At 34.6% G+C, this 19,118-nt stretch overlaps 1 protein-coding gene across 3 annotated transcripts in view; it reads left to right on the top strand.

Annotated features, from left to right (window-relative positions):
* The window catches only part of LRRC4C (leucine rich repeat containing 4C), a 204,158-nt gene that overhangs the window by 84,666 nt on the left and 100,374 nt on the right, over nt 1-19,118 (top strand). Inside the window, exon 1 of one of the 3 annotated variants that reach the window (XM_030950592.1) lies at nt 11,373-11,491. The exons of the other annotated variants lie outside the window; for them this stretch is intronic. The gene's annotated coding sequence lies outside the window, so the exon portion shown is untranslated. Of the gene's footprint in view, nt 1-11,372; nt 11,492-19,118 lie in introns of those variants that run through there. 3 annotated transcript variants of the gene reach the window in all.

The raw sequence follows: 19,118 nt of genomic DNA, 5'->3' as shown, positions 1-19,118 counted from the left end.
GGCAGGATGGCCCTCAATGACAGGCTGCTGAAGGATCCTATTCGATCTGTATTGGGTATGGCAGCATCTCAAATGAATAAATTCAGATAGTCCAGGAATATGAACCTATTTGAAATGAATCCAGTTGTGATCTGCAAATGTCACAGATTTCAGTGTTTGTCCAGCTTGCTATTAACAAAAGTGTGCTTGGAACAAGACAAAGCATAGCATACAGATATTCCAGGACTTAGTCCACGCTTCTCTAGCTAATTAATCAAATACTGTCTTTTGGAAAGCAAATAAATCAGCTCCTCAGAGAAATGTCTTTTCTGTTTCACAAAGTACTTGCCCTGACTAAAACTCCACATGAAACTGTTTAACGGTATTAGACAACAGTCACTCTGCTTAGAGAGGAAGTCTGTAATTCTTATGCAAAAAATCCTCCTACTCCAGAGTGGTTTACTGTGTCATTTCAGAAATCTGTCTCTAGTCTATGTATTTTAAAGTCAATAGAAAATGCTTCTGTTTTTTATCCCTGAACGTTTTGGCAGACATGAAAGTGATCAGTTGACCATCTGATAGACTCAGTCAAGTTGCCTGTCAGACTTCTCAAGTTGCTGACTCCATCTGGTATGAAGTCAGAAAAACTGACTGAAAAGAAGTTCTGATTTTATTTTTTGACTCCATAACCTTTTCAGTGAGTTCAAGCCATGAATTCAAACCAGCCATAAGAAAGGCCAGGTAATTACTTTGTGATAAGAAGAGCAGCATTGAAGGATTTGCCTGGGGCTCAGAACACTGATTGTCGGATAAAACTCAGCAAAGTCCATGGCCCCGAAGGACTGCTGAGGCTGGACTGCTGTAGGCTAATATACTTAGAGGAAAGGTCAGGCAGTTGTGGAAGCCTGAACAGCAGACTGTCTCTGAGCTCTGTGGCTGGCAGTGTTCAGGAGCTGAGTGGGTAGCACAAAGGGATTGATTTAAATGAGTTAACTGATTCCTCTTTTCTTTAGGCCCACATTCCCCAGACATGTGAGCGGGTGTTTGTACTGTCACTGCAAAGCACTGGAGCTCTGATGTGAGCCTCCTGCATAATTGGAGTGGGACATGAATATTGGATGTCTCAGGCCCTGGATCTAAAAGTTTGCCCCCATCCTTATTTCATGCAGTTACATTATAAGGAATGTTTGGAGGAGGAAGAAATTATTTTTTCTCTTCTACATGTCAGGTTATTTCTAGGAAAATAGTATTCTTGGTTACATCCTATTACATACTGGCCTCCCACCTGATATAAGTGGCTAATGGTTTCTATTGGCAACCACTGAAAAATCAGAGAAGCTTTTTAGCTTTGATTTATGAGACAAGCCAGAATAATACTCAGGAAGAACATAGTAGAGGTTTCACTTTCAGTAATTCTCATCTCTGCCTCATTTCATCTGAGTGCAGTTAGGAACACAGCCAGGTGCCTTCAGCACAGCCACAGCCTTCAATAGTTGCTTCCACAAGCAGTGATTACACATGAAAGGATGGAGGACTGCTGGGATTCCTCTTAAATTTGTAAATACAGTAGCTTTCATTTACTTGAACGTCCTGCTTTCAATGTTGTGTAAGAAAGATAGACTAATTAGTAACACTGCCTAAAGAAGGTGGTCATTTAAAACTTGTCTCTACCTAATGAACTTCCTTTGTTACCAGTGTTTGGTTTGGTTTGGTTTTTTTTATACTTCACTTTTTTTTTTTAATTCACTTAAAACTACTGCAAGATATAAACATTTTTCGTCTGGGAACAAATTTGTCTTCTAAATAAAATTAATCTATTGACTAGATTGCTCTCAAAGTCTGAAACTGCATTTATCTTAATCCTCTCAATCATACATTTAAATATGAATCGTACAGCTAGCCATTGCAGAAAAATAGTTGGAGGATGTTTGTCTGATCGTCAGGGTAATTTTGCAAGATTCTCAGTATGCTATTTGAAAATGGCAGTTGGTCAGGGTATTAAATTCTGCTCCAATCATAAAAGTATTTTTCTTGAAAGATAAAAATGAAAAGAAAAAGGGGTTTATGTACTACCATTTTCTCTTTCAACAATCTTGGTGTTTTCAACCACTTCTCCATCTTACTTTATTGTTCTTCTCTATGTCCTCTTCCTTTATCTGAATCATAGGAGATATTTTAAAAACTATTGGAGTGGAAAACTACAAACTAAAGAAAACTTCCTTCTCTACTGAAATAACTGAGTCAGAAGGAATCCCTGTCACTGGCTTCTTTCCTGAATTGTCTAAATAGACATCTCACAAAACAATTTGGAAATCATGAAGTTGAGATCTCCACCTATTTTGATGTAAATCATTAAACAATCACCAGCAGGTAGTAATTTAACTTCCAACCTGACAGGTGGTTGTGAATGTACCCAGGAAAACACCTTCAAATGGGTTAACTAAATGAATGTTTATATTTCACATCTACTGTTCAGTCTCACTCTGGCTTTACTTCTTGATTAGGTTTTGAGGGATGAAATGTTGCTGGTAGTTTTTTGTTATTTCTTTGCCTTTAATTAAAGACTATATTGTACCTTCTAACTAAACTAAACTAATTACTTCAGCGTGAAAAATATGAAGACTCTTTAGTCCTTATGAAGTTTTTTGAGTGGAAATAAAGGTAGAATATGCATAAATCTTGTAAAGCTTCCACATATACGTAAGAATTGCAGTTTTACTACTATGATCTCAACATGGATCTCTGACAAATAACTACTTACTGGACCTACTGGAAGGATATTTTTTGTATTCAGTTTAGGAAAGAAATTGAAGTAATTTTTTTCACATAAAAATAATATGAGCTAATGAAAATAATATTCAGCAAAATCATTGGAATCTTATTATTTGTGTTTTAAATACATACATGCATACCTATACTTATACATACATATATATACACACATGTATATATACACATATACATACATGCATACATACATATATATTTATTTTCTCAGTATAAGATTGGAGCTTCACATAAATTTCAAACCTTTAGTCTCCTTGCTTTGCCCTGACTCAGAAAACTTGCAATTCACTTGTTTGTGGAAACCTGTAGGTGACCTAAAATGCTTTTTTCCTTCTGGGTAAATAATGGAGGTATGGGGGCAAGCAGAATGGCACTGATATGCTCCAGTGATTGGAGGTTTTTACTGTGTCAAAAAAATCCATTGATTTCGTTTGCTTTGGTATGACCATGGATTTGCTTGTATATCAGTAGATAAAGTGACAAGATGAGTCTTTGAAATGAAATAACATGTCAGCTAGGTTGCAGTTGTATGTTCATGGGAGATGTTAATGCCAGAGTAGAATATATGACTGCTCTCTTCTCTTGTGAGGTATCATAGTGTATATAGGAAAAAACAAAACAAAAAAACCCCCAAAATTAGGAGGAAAAAGGTCTTGCATAAAATATGAACTTGGCCAGAAATGCTCTCTCAAAATAACAGAACTGTAACCAATATAACTGAGGGCATGGTTGTCACCTCTAGGTTCGTGTGTGGAGGTCATTAGTATTTTTTTCTGGTAGTGTCTGTGTGCAGGTACTTGCAGGCTCTGGTGCTCATGCATACACAGCAGAGGTTTTAAAAAGCACTCTGGTGCCTTGAAATGACTTCTCGGAATGAGTGTCTGTGACAGTGCTAAATGTTTCCTAGCAGGGGAGTGCCATAGGCACTTTTAATAGAATTTAGAAGCTGATAGAAAGAGGCAAACTGTATGCTGAAATCCTGCTGTCTATCTGCAGCAGAAGTCTAGCAGACGGGAACAGCAAAACCTTCTGACATTCAGTAAACCCCGTAAGAGGTCTCCAGAGAGATTGCTTCTAGGAGTTGAACCATAACCTTTTCCTCTATGAGCATCACAGTCTTTGTCTCACTGCAAAAAATGCTGGCCAGTGCTCTAAACTTGATGTTGCCTATGACATTGGCATCTTTTTTCCTTGAGAGGTAAGAGAAACCTGCTAATCTATTTTATATAGACAATAAAGACTGCTGTCTTCTGGCTGGGACATATGGAGTGCTTCCTCCCACTGGCTTAATAGTAGAGGGTTTTCTGTAGTGTTGTCTCTACAGCAGTGCATATAATATACCCTCATCTATGAAACCATAATTGCTGGCCTGCCAGTCCCTAATGTAACTTTCTTGGGAAAAAGGTATTTGTGGTGTTGTGATTCTGAGGGGAAAAGTAAGTGCTGGCCTATTTGGTGCAGGTGACTTCTAAGAAAATAGTAGAATAACTTATCGGTCTATTGTCTGCAACTAGCTTTCCGCTCCCTGAAATTTTGTTAAAGATATTGGAAGTGTTCCAGGAATAATATTTCTGGATATGTTTTTAATTAAACTCTGTACTGCTGAACTGAGAATAATCAGCAGTATTTATCAAATACTATAGGTGAGGTGTTTCAAATTTAGACTTTTGAAATTTTGAAAATATGGCTGGCCTTGTTTTGCTGAAATTTTCTGCTCCTGAAAATGAAGAAGGATGTGTTTCTCCAGGCTATGGTGCTGAGTACAAAATGAAGTATTTTGATGAAGGAAATCAGGACATTATTCATGTCACTTATCCATAGCAGAGATGCATCCAGAAAGTTGCTTTGCAATGAAAGCCAAAAGAGTTTTATGTTATCTGCAAAGTTAATGCAGCAGGGTCTGACAAATAATTTCTCTGTTCATAACATACAGCCACTGACCCTGGAAATCTGGAAGGATCCTTCTCTCCAAGGCATTATTATTCATTAGAATAGAATATTAATTAGAATTAATAAAAATAAGTATTTTGCATTAAATGTTATAATTAAAAAAAAAATTATTGACACCAGTAATGATTTGGGCCATCCCTATGGTGCTGCTTGAATTAAGGCACTCTATGAGACTAGATGATTCAACTTCCTATATGCTTAGAACACTTTTCAGTAAAATTGGAAAGCTTTGCTATTGGCCCATCTGGAGAGTTCTCAGGACTTTAGAAATAAGAAGTAACAACTCTTCCTAAATGCAGAAGTCTTCTTTCCTGTCTACTCTGGTGTAATTTGGCATAATTGAAAGTGGAATGGCTGGATATCAACTCATTTAGTCTAAATGTCCATGTACCAGTTGGTATTTACTTCTGCTTTAAGCCACACTCTACTCAGTTAAAAGTTTTTACCTATACATTCTGCTGTTTTGATTGTAAGCATTGGGAACATTTGCAGTCTCTTCTGTTCACTTCATAGTCGGTAACTTTATCAGTTCTACATGTGCCAAATACTGCTCTGCAGCATCTGGCTGTTAAGCTGTTTTATCTCCCTGGGAGAGTTTTGGTTTAAACCCATGCCTAAGAATCATATAAAGATATGTTCAAGACAGATGCCTTTCAACTTGCCTAACATTTGATATTGATTTGTATAATAAAGTCAGTCTACTTCTCAGAAATCTCTAGGTCATTTAGGCTCTCCTGAGCCCAAGGAGAGTTTGAAGACATCACTTATTTCTGTATTTTATCTTGAGATCTTCAAAACACAAGATTTATGGCATAATTTTTTCCACATTTGAGTCTTGCTGCTTCAATGCTTGTAGTTGTGAAGACCAAAATTCTGCATATGTCTTGAAAGGATATATGAAGCAGTAATGAAAACCTGGTATTTATACATGTACTTGGCTAAATACACTGAATAGATTTCCAATAAAAAACAATATGAACATTGGAACAAATAAGCAGGCAATATGTATTCTTACTGTTACCTTTCTAATGGTAGTTCTCATAAAAACAAATTTTAGAGCAGAAATATTTTCCTTGTTTCTAAACTGGAATTTTTCCCTATGCCTTTTCAGAAAAATTTTTGTTTTCTTAACCATGTTACAAAGGGGCTTCTACCTCTTGGAAAATGGCATAGCTGTTTGAGAATGACAGGAAAATTTATCTATTCTATGTTTAAAACAACTATAGAACTTAATTGATGAGTAAATGAATACTTTTTCATATATTTAAAATATGAGTTTGCTTAAAGCATATTTGAAATATGTGTGGCTTTAGATCAAATTACACAATGCTGTATGATTCCAAAATATTCTTCTGCTTATATACTAAAGATGCGAGTTCTGTGGTACTTCTATACCCACCTTATATAGATAAGGTACGCAGACTTTTGTTTCTAGAAGATATAAAAATCATGGACAAATACTAAAAAACGTGAATATTACCAATATTATATTGGAATGAACTAAAACACACTATTTTATATTTCTTATAAATAATGTTGGAGTGAGGGGAAAAAAAAAAGTTGGGGTAGCCTAGTACAGGTTTTTGGTGGAATTTGACTATCCAAAATGGCAATGTGACCACACAATGAAACTTGATACCTTTTCTTGTAGAGGGTACTACAGTTTGAGAAGCATCCTCTTGTTAGTAAGTAGTTCTACTACTGGGATACACATCAAGCAGACGCTAAAAAGATAACCTGCTTATTACTGCAAAAATATCCACTCATTACAACACATTACGAAATATCCATGACTTTGGAAATGATTTCGTTGTTGTATCATTCCATTTCATGGTAAAGGATGTGCACAAAACAGAAGCAGTTTCTGTGGTACAAAAAATTTTGAAGAGAAGCTTCAACTAGGAACTGGTCACTCCATGTATTATATAGGTGTTGAACAATAGTCAACAGTTGTTATTTTTGTGTAAACATTATTCTTCCATTTATTTAAACAGAGAACATTTTTTCCTATCTCAGTTTATCATGTTAGGAATTCAGTTGTTTGTCTTCATCATGTCATTGCTGCTTCACGTGTCCATTCCACATTACCATTCTATCCTCTTAAAAAGAGCAAAGAATAAAGATGAAGGGAAAGAATGAACGAGGAACTCTTATTGTTCTATACAACAGCTTTTTTTGTGGGCTATTTGAGGCTTTTTTTCTTTTTTAAAATTGTGTGTTCTGCCAAGAGGTTTAGAGAAAACAAGCCTTTTCAATACTCTTGTAAAATAACAGGGATATGCATATTTTTTTTACAGTCACTGGCATTTGAAGGGAAATTACCTCAAAATAATTATTATATTGGTTGGTTTTTATCCTATTTATCAGGTATGCTGTAAACATTTTTAATCCACTGAATGCCAGCTGAAGCCAAAGTGGTTTTTCTTTTTTCCCCTTTTGTGTATATCTGTGATTTTTATCTTAGTGGTTTTATTCTTATATTCATCATCAGCCATAGTAGATGTTGCAGGTTTGTGCTGAGGGTTTCAGTACAAGTCTTACAAGGCTCATGCTAATGCTGTCTAGACTGTTTCTATTTAAATTGTGAGAATGTGACCTACTTTAATCTCTGTCACTGCATCTGTGGATTCTCCTATTCATGTCATATTAATTCATCCAAGTTTAATGATTGTCCTGCCTCATTAGCTGGGCTTACAGGACACATATGGGAGACCTCAGCCAGGCCAAAACGTGTTTTTCAGTCATGCCAAGAACATGTCACTATGTTTATCATGCCCTTTGTGACCCGGTTATCCCAAGTAAATACTGCCTAGTAGTTATTATTAATGGCTGCTGAGATGGATTTCACAAAGTTTAAAAAAATCACTTATGATAGCCTGTCCATCTGTACTTTAATGATGAATGAGTCATGTTCACTCTGATGCATGCAGATTCAGCAACAAGAATTGAGTTTTAATGCTGACTGATTTTTCCTTGGAGTACTGAATAGAAGAAATACCTTTGGCTCTTAATCTGTAACTTGATGCTAAATTTCATTACAGCTTTTGCCAGAATTTGATGGGGTTTTTTTGCCTCTGTAAATGCAGGAGTTTCTTGAATCTCTTCCACTGCTATTTGCTTTTTTCCCCACTATCCATCAGTTAATTAGTACAATAGAAAGCATGTCAACATAATTCACTAAAGAAACTTTACTGGACATAAGATGTTTCAGGTAGCTGATCATGAAGGCAACTGGATTTGTCAATTAAGTATTTAGATTCTGAGGAATATTTCAGCAATTTCATAGTGAAATTGCCTCAGACTTTTCTTAAAACAATGGAGTTTCAGATCTAGTATTTTCATAAGCAGTATTATTTTAAATATTAATCTCTTCATGGTATAGAACATAATATTTCTTAATTAAAGAAGAAAATAAAAATATCTTAAGGTACCCAGTTAATAGATTAAGTTAAAATACCAAAATTTTATTAACAACTTACTTGATTTTTCTGTCCCCCAAGCTTATCACTGCTTATTTTGTCTAATTAGTGATGGTTTTCAAGGGGTTGAAGAGTGAAATTATTGCATGTTAAGGTGGTAAATTTGGCTTTCTGACTTAGTTGTTGAAATGTTGCAGACTGTGGGGAGTTAATAGTTCCATAATGAGATTTAGTTGGTGTATATTAATTTATTCTTCTTGTCATAATACAGTGAAATTGAAACACAATACTTCTGATAAACAGCAATGCACGTGCAAGATCAGAAAAGTGTCCTGAAAGTTAGGTGATTGGGACCTGACTGTTGTGGAGCTTCAGAGAGATGATTCTGAAAGACATAAACATCCCTTGCCTAATGAGATGTTCTAGGTGTGGTCAGTAAGTATTAGACTGTAATTAGTTGATTTACTTATCACTCAGATATAGGAATTATTCTACATATAGCTTGCTACTAACTTATGTATAGGAGGTCTGCTGTATCTTAGCAGATGAAATAGTCACTGTGCAAAGCTTCACACAGGAGCCATAGACTATTTTAAATTCTCAAGTAAAAGTTGAGTGGTTTATAAATGGTTGCTAGGCCTTCTGGTAGGTTTCTACACCACTGTATTTTGTACTGTATATATCCCTATGAATTAAGATCTTTGACAGCAGGAGTATGGTGTGGTTAGGGAAATACAAACTGTTCAGCATACAGCTGTCTTCAGTACATGGCAGACAGTTGTCTTCATTACTCTACTGTTTAAATTTAAGAAAAAACAGATCATCGTAAAACTAGAGAATTAACAAATTCTCGTGGAAATTTTTTTAGAACTTCAGAATCTAAGTGTCTTTCACTGAGATAAGTAATAATCCTTTTTAAGGATTGCAGGGGGTTTTTCAGTTTGGTTTTTTTTTTTGGTTGTTTGGGCTTTTATGTTTGGAGTTTTTTGATTTGGCAATTTTTTGGAGAGGAGTGGGTGGGTTTATTGGTGTTCGGTGGGGATTTTTTGATGTGGAAATTCAATTAATGTGAATATTTTCCCTATAAATCCTTCTCAATAACAAACAGAGCTGCTATGAACATAAGTGTCTCGTTGTGTTTGGACTAGATCATCCAAAAGTGAGTGTACATTTGCAATTAAGTGTGACTCACACTTAATTAAAACTCTGCAGTGTATTAGTTTAATTGTATATAAAATGTGAGAAAATGTAAAACTTAGAATAAGGTTTCTAATAGCAGAAGAAATCCTTTCCTTCTTAGTTAAAAAGCTTCTGTCATGTTAACATTACTGCATTAGCTGAAGAAACAGGAATCGTGAAAGAATTTATTTACAGTTGCAAGTCCATCAAAAGGAGAAGGGACTGAACCCGAACAAGGCTAAATGATTCATTCAAGGAGTTCAAGAAATCTGGGATTTAGTGGAACACTGAGGGGTTTCCAAGTGCAAGCCTTGGATGCAAAGCTGTGGGGTATTTCTGAATACCAGAGCTCTCAAGACCCTATTTGACCTCTGATTTATAGGTTGACATTTACAAAGTTTTAACTACTGGTTGGAAATATTATTAAAAAAGTCATTGAGATGAACTCAATTGTTTTGCAATTAATTTATTGATTAGAATTGTAGGTACCAAAAGTTTCTGTTTAAAACCTAATGGATTTGAGAATGGCATAGAACATATGATATTTAGAATTCTTTTCCTCTGTGCTTTTTTTTGGGAAGTGCTCCTTGCTTTCTTATGTCAAGCACTCAGCAAGTGCACATGTCAGAATCTTTTTGTAACTTCCCAGAACAGCCTAAAATGGTCAAGTTTACAGGAATACACTTGTTTGCATTAACTCATTCTTAAAAGAAATCTGCAAAATGGAAAACAGATTAGGTCTCGGTCGTGTATAAGTAGAGATGTAGCCTCCCTTACCAAAAATATCAAAGTGTCAGTGTAACATACAATTTTTCTATATATGCCTATTCAGATAGTATGGCCTAAATGTTAAACACAGGTTTTTGAGTTGTTTTATGATCAGTGATGATGCAATGAGTTGAGTAACAGAATTTTTATTTTTCACTTTCTCTCCAGAGACATTTTACTCATTAAAATTCAGTTACAGGGAGTATGTGGTCTTCATACTATGTAAGATTAAAAAAGTCATGTACTGTAAGCACTGAAAAAGCACTGTAGGATGGTACTTAGCACTAATACTCTTATTAAACTCAGCAATATACTTAAAGATATTTTCAGAGCGTAGTTTTTTCTCTTCTAATAAAACCCACACAGGCCTTTTCGTGGGAATGACAGAGACAGCACTGCATGCAATGGTTGTTTGTACCTTGTCATGCATCAACTTTGTCTCATTTCAAATGTAGAAGGAACAGTTGAAAATCATCGCTCTGAGTCACACACTGTGACATTTTTCCATCTTCATTTTTTGCTGTACTATTTATTGGGTTTTTTTCTCTGTGTCCTAAATTGCTGATCTAAATTACAAATATCTAGAAATATGGGTATGGGGAATAGATTGTTCAGATGATGTGAACTTAAGCAAGTGTGATTAAAGTGGCATGTGGTCTTTCATCCTTCTAAGTCACCATAGTGTGTTCAATGCAGAAGCTTCAAATGAGAAAAATTAATGGAAACAAAACAAAGAAAAACTGGATGAAAAATCATAATGTTAAATACAGGCAGAGCCATCTGAATAGCAAATAATAGCTGTGTTACTAGAATGATTTGGGAGTCACCTAATACTAAATCTCACAAAGCAATACAGAATATGATGCAGAAAATAACCCAGAAGTACTTGATGATATGGACAAAACACTTATAAACTGATTGACACTTTCACAAGTAATTTTAAAATGTGTACATGGTTATCTTTGCAAAATAATATTATATGAACAAGTTATTTCCTAAGGGCAGATTGTGTATCTGTTAATATTTTGAAGTTATTCAAAGAGTTTGCATTTTAACCTTTGAGTTTGAAAGACAAAAATTATGAATGCATGCATGTGTATGATCTTCCAGCTAATCCTTTAAAATTCAAAATCAAAAAGTACACTGGTGTCAAAATAAATTAAAATTTTGTCTCATTTTCTTTCTATTAAAACCAATTTTGAAAAAATAATTTCAGAACAAAAGGCACATTGTTTGATCTTGTATGCAGTGTTTTTGCTTTGGATTTCTGAGGATTTTAATGGAATTTGAAATTCAGCTTCAAAAAGGAACTATTACATATCTTGGCAATGAGGAGAAAGAACGTCTAGAAAAACTGGCATTTCAGAAAGAACTAAAAGAAGTGACATTTAAAAGAAGAGAAGAATGAGGTATGGAAGTGGGGGAATAGTAAAATTTTTCAGCACATGAAAAGTTGTTGCAAACAAGGGCAATCCATGCTGAATGTGGGCAGGATATGTTGGTTAATATCGGATATGGTTTCTCTAGGATATGGGTTTATACTGTGACACATTTTTCCATGTTGTTATTGGAAATCTCATTCTAATATAGACACTGAAATATTGAACCATAAGGCAGTAGAATATCTATTACTAAATTCTTCCTGAAAAATGTAGAGTGCTTATCAAAAAGGGTGACAGTCGGACTTGTAACAGAATGTAGAACAGTAAAAGCATTTCCTGCTTAAAGGAAATAATTTTCCAAATATAAAATGGGACAGATGACTTCTAGATTCAAGGTGAAGATTATTTTTACATTCAAACCTCATAAAATTAATTTATTTCGAAATTTTAGTGTTTCTTTTGTATTGACATTCAAAGTACAAACCTGTTCTTAGTTTTGAAATGGCAAGCAGACTGGTTTGTACTACTGCTCTCACTTGAAAATATTCATATTTCTGCTGTTTACAGCCTCTCTTCAGACCTTCAGAATACAAAGCAGCAGTGATTTTCCCATAGATTGCAGAAATGAGTTGTTTTCCTCAAACAAAAACTCTAATAAAATAAATAAATTTAACTGGCGGCTTAAAATTATGACAGTGACTTTCAAGACGCAAACAAACTGTTTATGGTTATGTGGGAGCCAGTCCATGAGAAGTAAGTGCAAGAATATCACAAAATCACTCTGAGCTAAGCATGTGGAATTATTTGTTAAGGGAAATTAATTGACTTTTACCCCTGGTACTTACTTCATACAGACAATTAAAGCATGGCAAGTCCAACAAGTAGATGCGTGAAAATCAAAAGTTTTACTCCAATTCTAGTGGCAAGATGGCTATTTGTGGCAAAGTCAAGTGACATTAGAATTTCTTCATTTTGTCTTGTATTTTTCTAGTAGCTTGAGAATTATTCAAGGTTGAATTGATTTGCATGAATCAGTATTTAAAATAAGTCTGGCAAATGCAGGCATAAAATATGTGCTTTTTAATTTAAGGTCATACAAATACAAATGTTTGGAAAAAAGTCTGTGTGCAACCACCTTTTCCTGTGAAGTGAAATTACATAGCAACAGATTTGAGTATTGTTAGAGTGGTTATTGAAAGCAAGGAGAAAATCAAGAGTTGACTCATGTATTCCTGAATTTGCCTGAAATGGGGAACATACAAGTTCATTTCTTTCTGTTTGATGATTTGAACATTTTGGAAGTAGAATCACAATCAAGGTTACTGTGCTGTTTGAAGAAAGTTGTGGTTACATATTCTTAAAGCTAGTAATTTTATTCCCCCTACTCCTCCAGTTTTCCTCTGCTGCTGTAAATTAAGCTACATTTTTGCTTTAACTCATCCAGGTGCCAAGAATAATTTATAATAATAAGTATGCAAGTTAGTCTTGCTTATTTTCTCCTATCAGCTGTGTTCTGGAGGAGATACAGGACTATCTTTTACAGTTATAATTTTTACTTTTGAGGAATAAAAAGTAGAAATCACTCTTGCTTTTTTTTAAGACTTCATATTAATTTTTTTAATTATTACTAACAGATATTTTAAGAGTTGTTGACAAGGCATCCTAACTCCTTAAATGACCTATTTAGTATAATTCATATGCAATACAGAAGGCATAGGTCAAAACATCTCTCTGCAATCTCCCAGACAGTCTTTCAGAAGTCTGGTGTCATGTCCTATATACATGGAAGAAAGGTATCCACAGCCAGAAGTGCATTCTGCTGCATCAGTCTCACCTTTATCGAAATCTGTACAGAGTAAGTTCCTTGATGAAACTGTTACATTAACCTCCTTAACAATACACAGTTGTTGTGAACAGGTAATGAGATAATAAGGAAAAAAATTTGGTCTCCTTTTGCTCTAGTTTTTTTTATCAGTTGGTTTTGTTTCAGAGGCCTTGATGCTTTGATAGTGCTGGCAGGCAGCAGAGGAAGATTGTCAGAGTGAGACATCTCCATTGCTTTTCTGAACTTTGGCATAAGAATGACAGTTGCCAGGAAAAACTCAACATATATGCTGATCCCCAGTTGGTTTTTCATGTCTTCTGATAATTTAGACTTCACTATCGTCATATGATACCTGTTAAATTTTATCAGTATGTCCAAGTTATTTTCTCTAGGTTACTATTTACAGCTATATTTGCACACAAAATTATTTTTACTCTGCTTATATGGGGCAGATGAAATAAGTGTATGTATACACACATACTTATGTATTATAAAACAAGAATAGCTGACAGTCATTTTATAAAGGTGAAAAAAAAAATATAGAATCATAGAATATTCTAAGTTGGAAAGGACCCACAGGGGTCACTGAAGTCCAACCTCTTGCCCTGCAATTCAGTTTTTCTTCTGAAGGTAATTCTGCATTGTGTATACATTGCTTGAGCAGGTCCAGTAGGAACTGGGTGGTAATCATTAGAAATATCTGAGAATAAATCCTTGGTGCACATTTGGCCTCCCAGTTCAATGGACATCCACTATGTTTGACCACAAACTGTCTTCTGCATTCACAGTTTTTTCAAGTATCATTCAAAAGCAGGATCTTTTTTATAATCTCAGTAATTCTCTTTCTTAGTATATTCATATCCTAAAATTACATATGACTAAATATTGTATTTTATATAATTTTATTTTGATTAAATATTTTACATAGACTTACATATCAGTGTATTAGAAAAACCTTTATATACTTTTTATCAAGATTTTCAAACTTGGACATTTTCATGAAATGTCTATTTAGTCTGGCTTCTAAAAATTCAGAAAGATATGCCATATCTAATAACTGTATAAATTTATGTAGGCTAAAGTAGGCCAGTTTCATCTGGAATGATCCAGTGTAATTTGAAATGGAAAATACAGCTGCTTCCGACATATTTGGGTAAAAGTTATCTATATTAGTTATACTTCATTTATTTGAAAGACTGGGACTTAAGATGAACATTTTTGTGCTGGATAATTCATTCTAACTTTATTTTCAATAGTGAATAAATCCAGGACACCAGAGTATCACAAGGAACAGCAGGATATCAATAAAACTCAGAGAATAAAACCAGATGTACCACAATGCCCTGTTGACAATTTTGCATAAAGATCATCACTTCTTTAGCTAATAAACTTGTTGAGGTACTGGAGATACAGGTGTTCTCTCATCATTCTTAATACCTCGATCCCACTGTTCTGGTTTTAAGGTTGCCTTTTCAATATTTTAATTCTACATTTAAAAGTATAATATTTTGTGTGAAATATTTCTAGTGCCTAGATTAGCAGAGTGGCTGCTATTTATTCCTCTGAGACCATGCAATAGGTTCCTATTCAATAGACAATGATTACCAGCGCTGCAATGGTGAAGTCAGATCCCAGGACAGCATAGACAACATTCCTAAGCAACTCCTTCTCACTGCAGCTCCCAGTTTTCATATTAATAATAGGGGGAAACCCCCTAAAACCCTGGGGTAGTTAAAACCAGGTAAGATATGCCAGAGACATTGTGGGCTCTTGTAGGTGTTGTATGTCTCTGCTGGATGTGCCTTGAGATACTTGTTCTAATCAGGTATATTTTAAGCAGGACACTGGACAGGATGACCCCTTCCTTTCCAAAGTAATGACTCTATAATTTAATTTGTCCCTTGTAAATATTAATGGGGGAACCCCCCCAAAAAAAACAACAAAACAAACCAAAAGAGAACACCAACAAAACCCAAACCAAGAATGTTCTAGGAAGAATATCACATTCTGCAACAGTGTATTTCCTCTCTTCTTTGTCTTTGACTCCCTGGTTGTTCAATAAAAAGTGTAAAGATGAGGTAGTTTTTATAAAAAGTTTGGCAAAAGTCGTCAGATAACAATTCTGAATCTTATGAAAAATTAATTATACATGGTGCAGTGCTTATTGAAAAAAAATGACTTTTTAATGAAGATATGAACACATAAATCTTTTCTAGTTTTCATTTTTATATTCATCCTGATCTTCCCATATCACCTTTGCCCTCAGCCATGTTGTTCTAAATTGCCTGCTTACTGTTGTTCTAAAATTGTTCAGTGAGTTAGGAAATGGTCACACAATGAGGAACATGCTTTGTACTGCTTAGACCATTAAACTCCTGAGCAAGTCAGAAAGTTTTGTTCAGGTCCTTTGTCATCAATGTCTTTTGAAGAATGATAAGAAGTGATGGTGACATGATGGTGACAGTATTGTCTTTTACCTACTAAAATTTTGAAAGAAATTGAACACAAATCCCAGTTCTTGCTGTTGATGTGCAAGTTCTGTGTGGTAACTATTGCAAAACACCTACCAGAAGTTTTGAGGCTTGTATACTTTGTGAGTCTGTGAGATGATGCCTATACATGGACTGTAGACACACTGCCACGAAAAGACCTGCATCAGTACAACTTAATGTGTGGGTGTTTTGTTAATTGAAAGGTAATAAGTTTAAAGGGTTTCATAGATAGATGAATACTAAAACGTTACTAACAAATTGATATTCTTGATAGAGGAGCATGATAATTAGCTCCTCATAGTTTCCTTGGAAATGTGCTTCACCTCAGTCATTACTGCTCAAACTCATGGTCTAACAAAGAAAATTACCATATGATTTTTATCATATTATCAAGTGCATTCTGAAATAAATATAATGAGTGAAGTATAGATAATGTTTTGAAATGCTGATATCAGTTGCCTGAAAGTCTCACGCAGGGTTGGTTGCGATGCACTGCAGTAATGTTTTCTGACCTGGTAAGTCTCTGAGGATTCTCTGAATTTCTGCTAAAGCATGACTTTAAAGTCAACCAAAATCAAATTCCTAAACAGAGACTGCTACTGTGTATGGGAAAAGAAAACAGAAAGAAGCAGAAAAATTGAAGAAGTTATTGCAATGATTTTAATATTGCAATCATTTTAAAGATGGGCCTGAAAAATAAACTTGCACATTGTGATTTCATTGTTTGCAAACACTCAAGGAAGCAAATTTTTGTCAGAAAAAAACATAGATTTTTGTTCACAAAAGCTAATTTTCAAATACATAAAAACTAAGTTTGATTTTTTTATATCTATAAATTGATAACTTCATATTCAAGAAATTCAGGCTGCCTTCTTTATCTAATTGACTCATTTGTTTTATGTATGTGTGTGTTTGAACCTGATGCCTATATCTGATTTCCTTTGCTGATTTATTTATTTTCTTTCTTCCTGGGTGATTTTAGGTTTTGTATTTGTGCTTTCTCTGACTCTGCATATTCTACCTTCTCTTGTTAACCTTTTTTCCTCAGCACAAAGCGCAGTGCTGACGTTGGTACCCATGCAACTTCTCGAGCATTTGATCCATTCTTTGTTCAGATCACTTTCTCCAAGACTGATATATCTTGTTGGAAAATATTTATTGGCTACTTTGCTTAGAGAATTCTGACCACCTCAGGAAGCCCTTTTAGATGTGTCTCCATTTGTAATGGATGAATTTTGTTGATAGTAACCAGTTGATGATCCCCTTGCTTGTGTTGCCAGATCCATTTCACAAAGAGCAGCAAACTCTTGCCTGGATTGTTACAGAGGTATTTTCCCCAAATGACCTGTGCTTCTGCAGCCCCTCAGTGCTGTTCAGCACTGATAACGTGCATGCTCTCTGCTGTGCATTATGACAGTCTGAGTGACATGCCATGCAATGAATAATAATGTGTCATAGCTGCAAGTAGTTAGAGCTTCCCTCACTTCTAGCACCTCGCCTAATGTGCCTCTCCCACACACTTTTGTGACAAAGGGCTGAGGTATATTTATATACTTGCTCTCATTTAACCAAAGCAGAAGTTCTTGTCATTCTAGAGCTTAGCATATAAGGTCTTCATCAGCATGGTTGCCCTATAAATATCCCACTTAAATACCTTAGAGAATCAAATCCCAAGGATGGGCATGGGTATAATACACACCTAGCTCCGAGAAAACATCAATCAGTTTGCTAAAGTGAGAATATATAAAATGCAGGTATTTGAAGTTTTTTGCAGCAAGATAGAGAAGAGGTATCTCAAATGTTTCCTGTCTTAGTATTAGCATATTCTGGAAATAAATTCCCATCAGTGAATAAATTGCCTAATGCATATTCTCTCTGCATAGAATTGCCCCAGTAATTATGACAAGCTGCAGTTTGTTTTGAGTTTTTAGGGTTTTTTTAACTGACCAGCAGGCTTAATGACTGACTCATATCTTGCCATGTACTGCCTCCCACCTAATACCATAGTGACAAGCTGCTTGTTTTCTTCTGCTCAAAAGAAATAAGGAATAGAAATTAAGTCTTTCAAACAATGGGGTAGTTATCAATATCGGTGTGATTAAACTGACCTGGATGGTGCTGACTACCTGCAAGGTTACACATGGACCTTAAACATGTAGCATGTATTAATTTCTGTTATATTAGGAAACAAAAAATTAGTATTCTTTTCTGGAAGGCTTCTAAAGATGAAAACATATGGGAGTTAGCTGATTAATGCATTTAGACAAAATCTGTAAATCACAGAATTTTCCAAATCCACACATTTAAGCACCTTTTAGAATATCTTTTAGAGATTTTGTTTGCAGAATAAAGTCAGGTTTTGTGATGCTCTGATGTTGCTCAGAAAATTTTAAATTGAAGAATTTCATCAAGTGCAAATTCTTGTGTGATTAAAAAGAATTTAAGAATTTCTGATCTTAAACACATTAATTTAATAGGAACAATGCCAATGCTGCTCTGCCTACAAACAAGCAAAAAATCCTAAACTATCGAGTTCAAGGACCAATCTGCATTGATCTCTCTAAAAATATCTACTTTTTAGTATCTAAAATATAGTTTATTTTCAAATATATATCTAAATTTTGTCAATTATTTGTCACACATTTTGGAATGCTCATTTATATAAATAGCTATTCCTTAAATCTTTCTAACTATAAAACCTCCAAACCTCCATGTCAATTGCATTCAAACATTAAAGCATTTAGATGTTTCCATTTTTCATTATAAACATCTATGTACATAGGTTATGTATCTCAAAAAAAGGCAGAAACAAACCAATTTTTGATTCTTCTATCTGCAGTAGTCATGCAGAAAAGAAACAGCAATTTACATACAATTCTGTGATTTTCAATAGCTATGAGAATTCTTAAAAAAGTGCTAAGGGAAAACAATTCTGTAAAAAAGATCACTTTGAAACCACATATTTATTGTTTGTTTTCATATCAATAAATAACAAGGGATAGGTTTCTTTTTTGCTTGTATTTATTTTCCTAAAAAACCTGAGGGCAGGAGCATTAAATAAAAAAACCAAACTGATTTGTCTTTAATTATCATATTTCTTGGGACAGATTTTAATATGAAATTGAAACAGCTTTTGCAACCTTAATTTTTTGAGAGATTGCATTAAAATTTTTCTTTGAACCTAATATTTTCTTCTAAATTTCTCTTCCAGAAAAGAAATGCTAGTAAAATGTACTGTATGTGCTTTAGTATTATAGATGGTTAATTCCTGCTTCCAATTCTATGCCTTCATGGATGGAGTTACTAAATGTGTTTTCCAAAATGATGACTCATTGTA

The sequence above is a fragment of the Camarhynchus parvulus genome, chromosome 5, assembly GCF_901933205.1.
Source record: "Camarhynchus parvulus chromosome 5, STF_HiC, whole genome shotgun sequence".
Taxonomy (NCBI): Eukaryota; Metazoa; Chordata; class Aves; order Passeriformes; family Thraupidae; genus Camarhynchus; species Camarhynchus parvulus.
The sequence above is the reverse complement of the archived record's forward strand: the minus strand, read 5'-3'. Positions and strand labels throughout refer to the sequence as shown.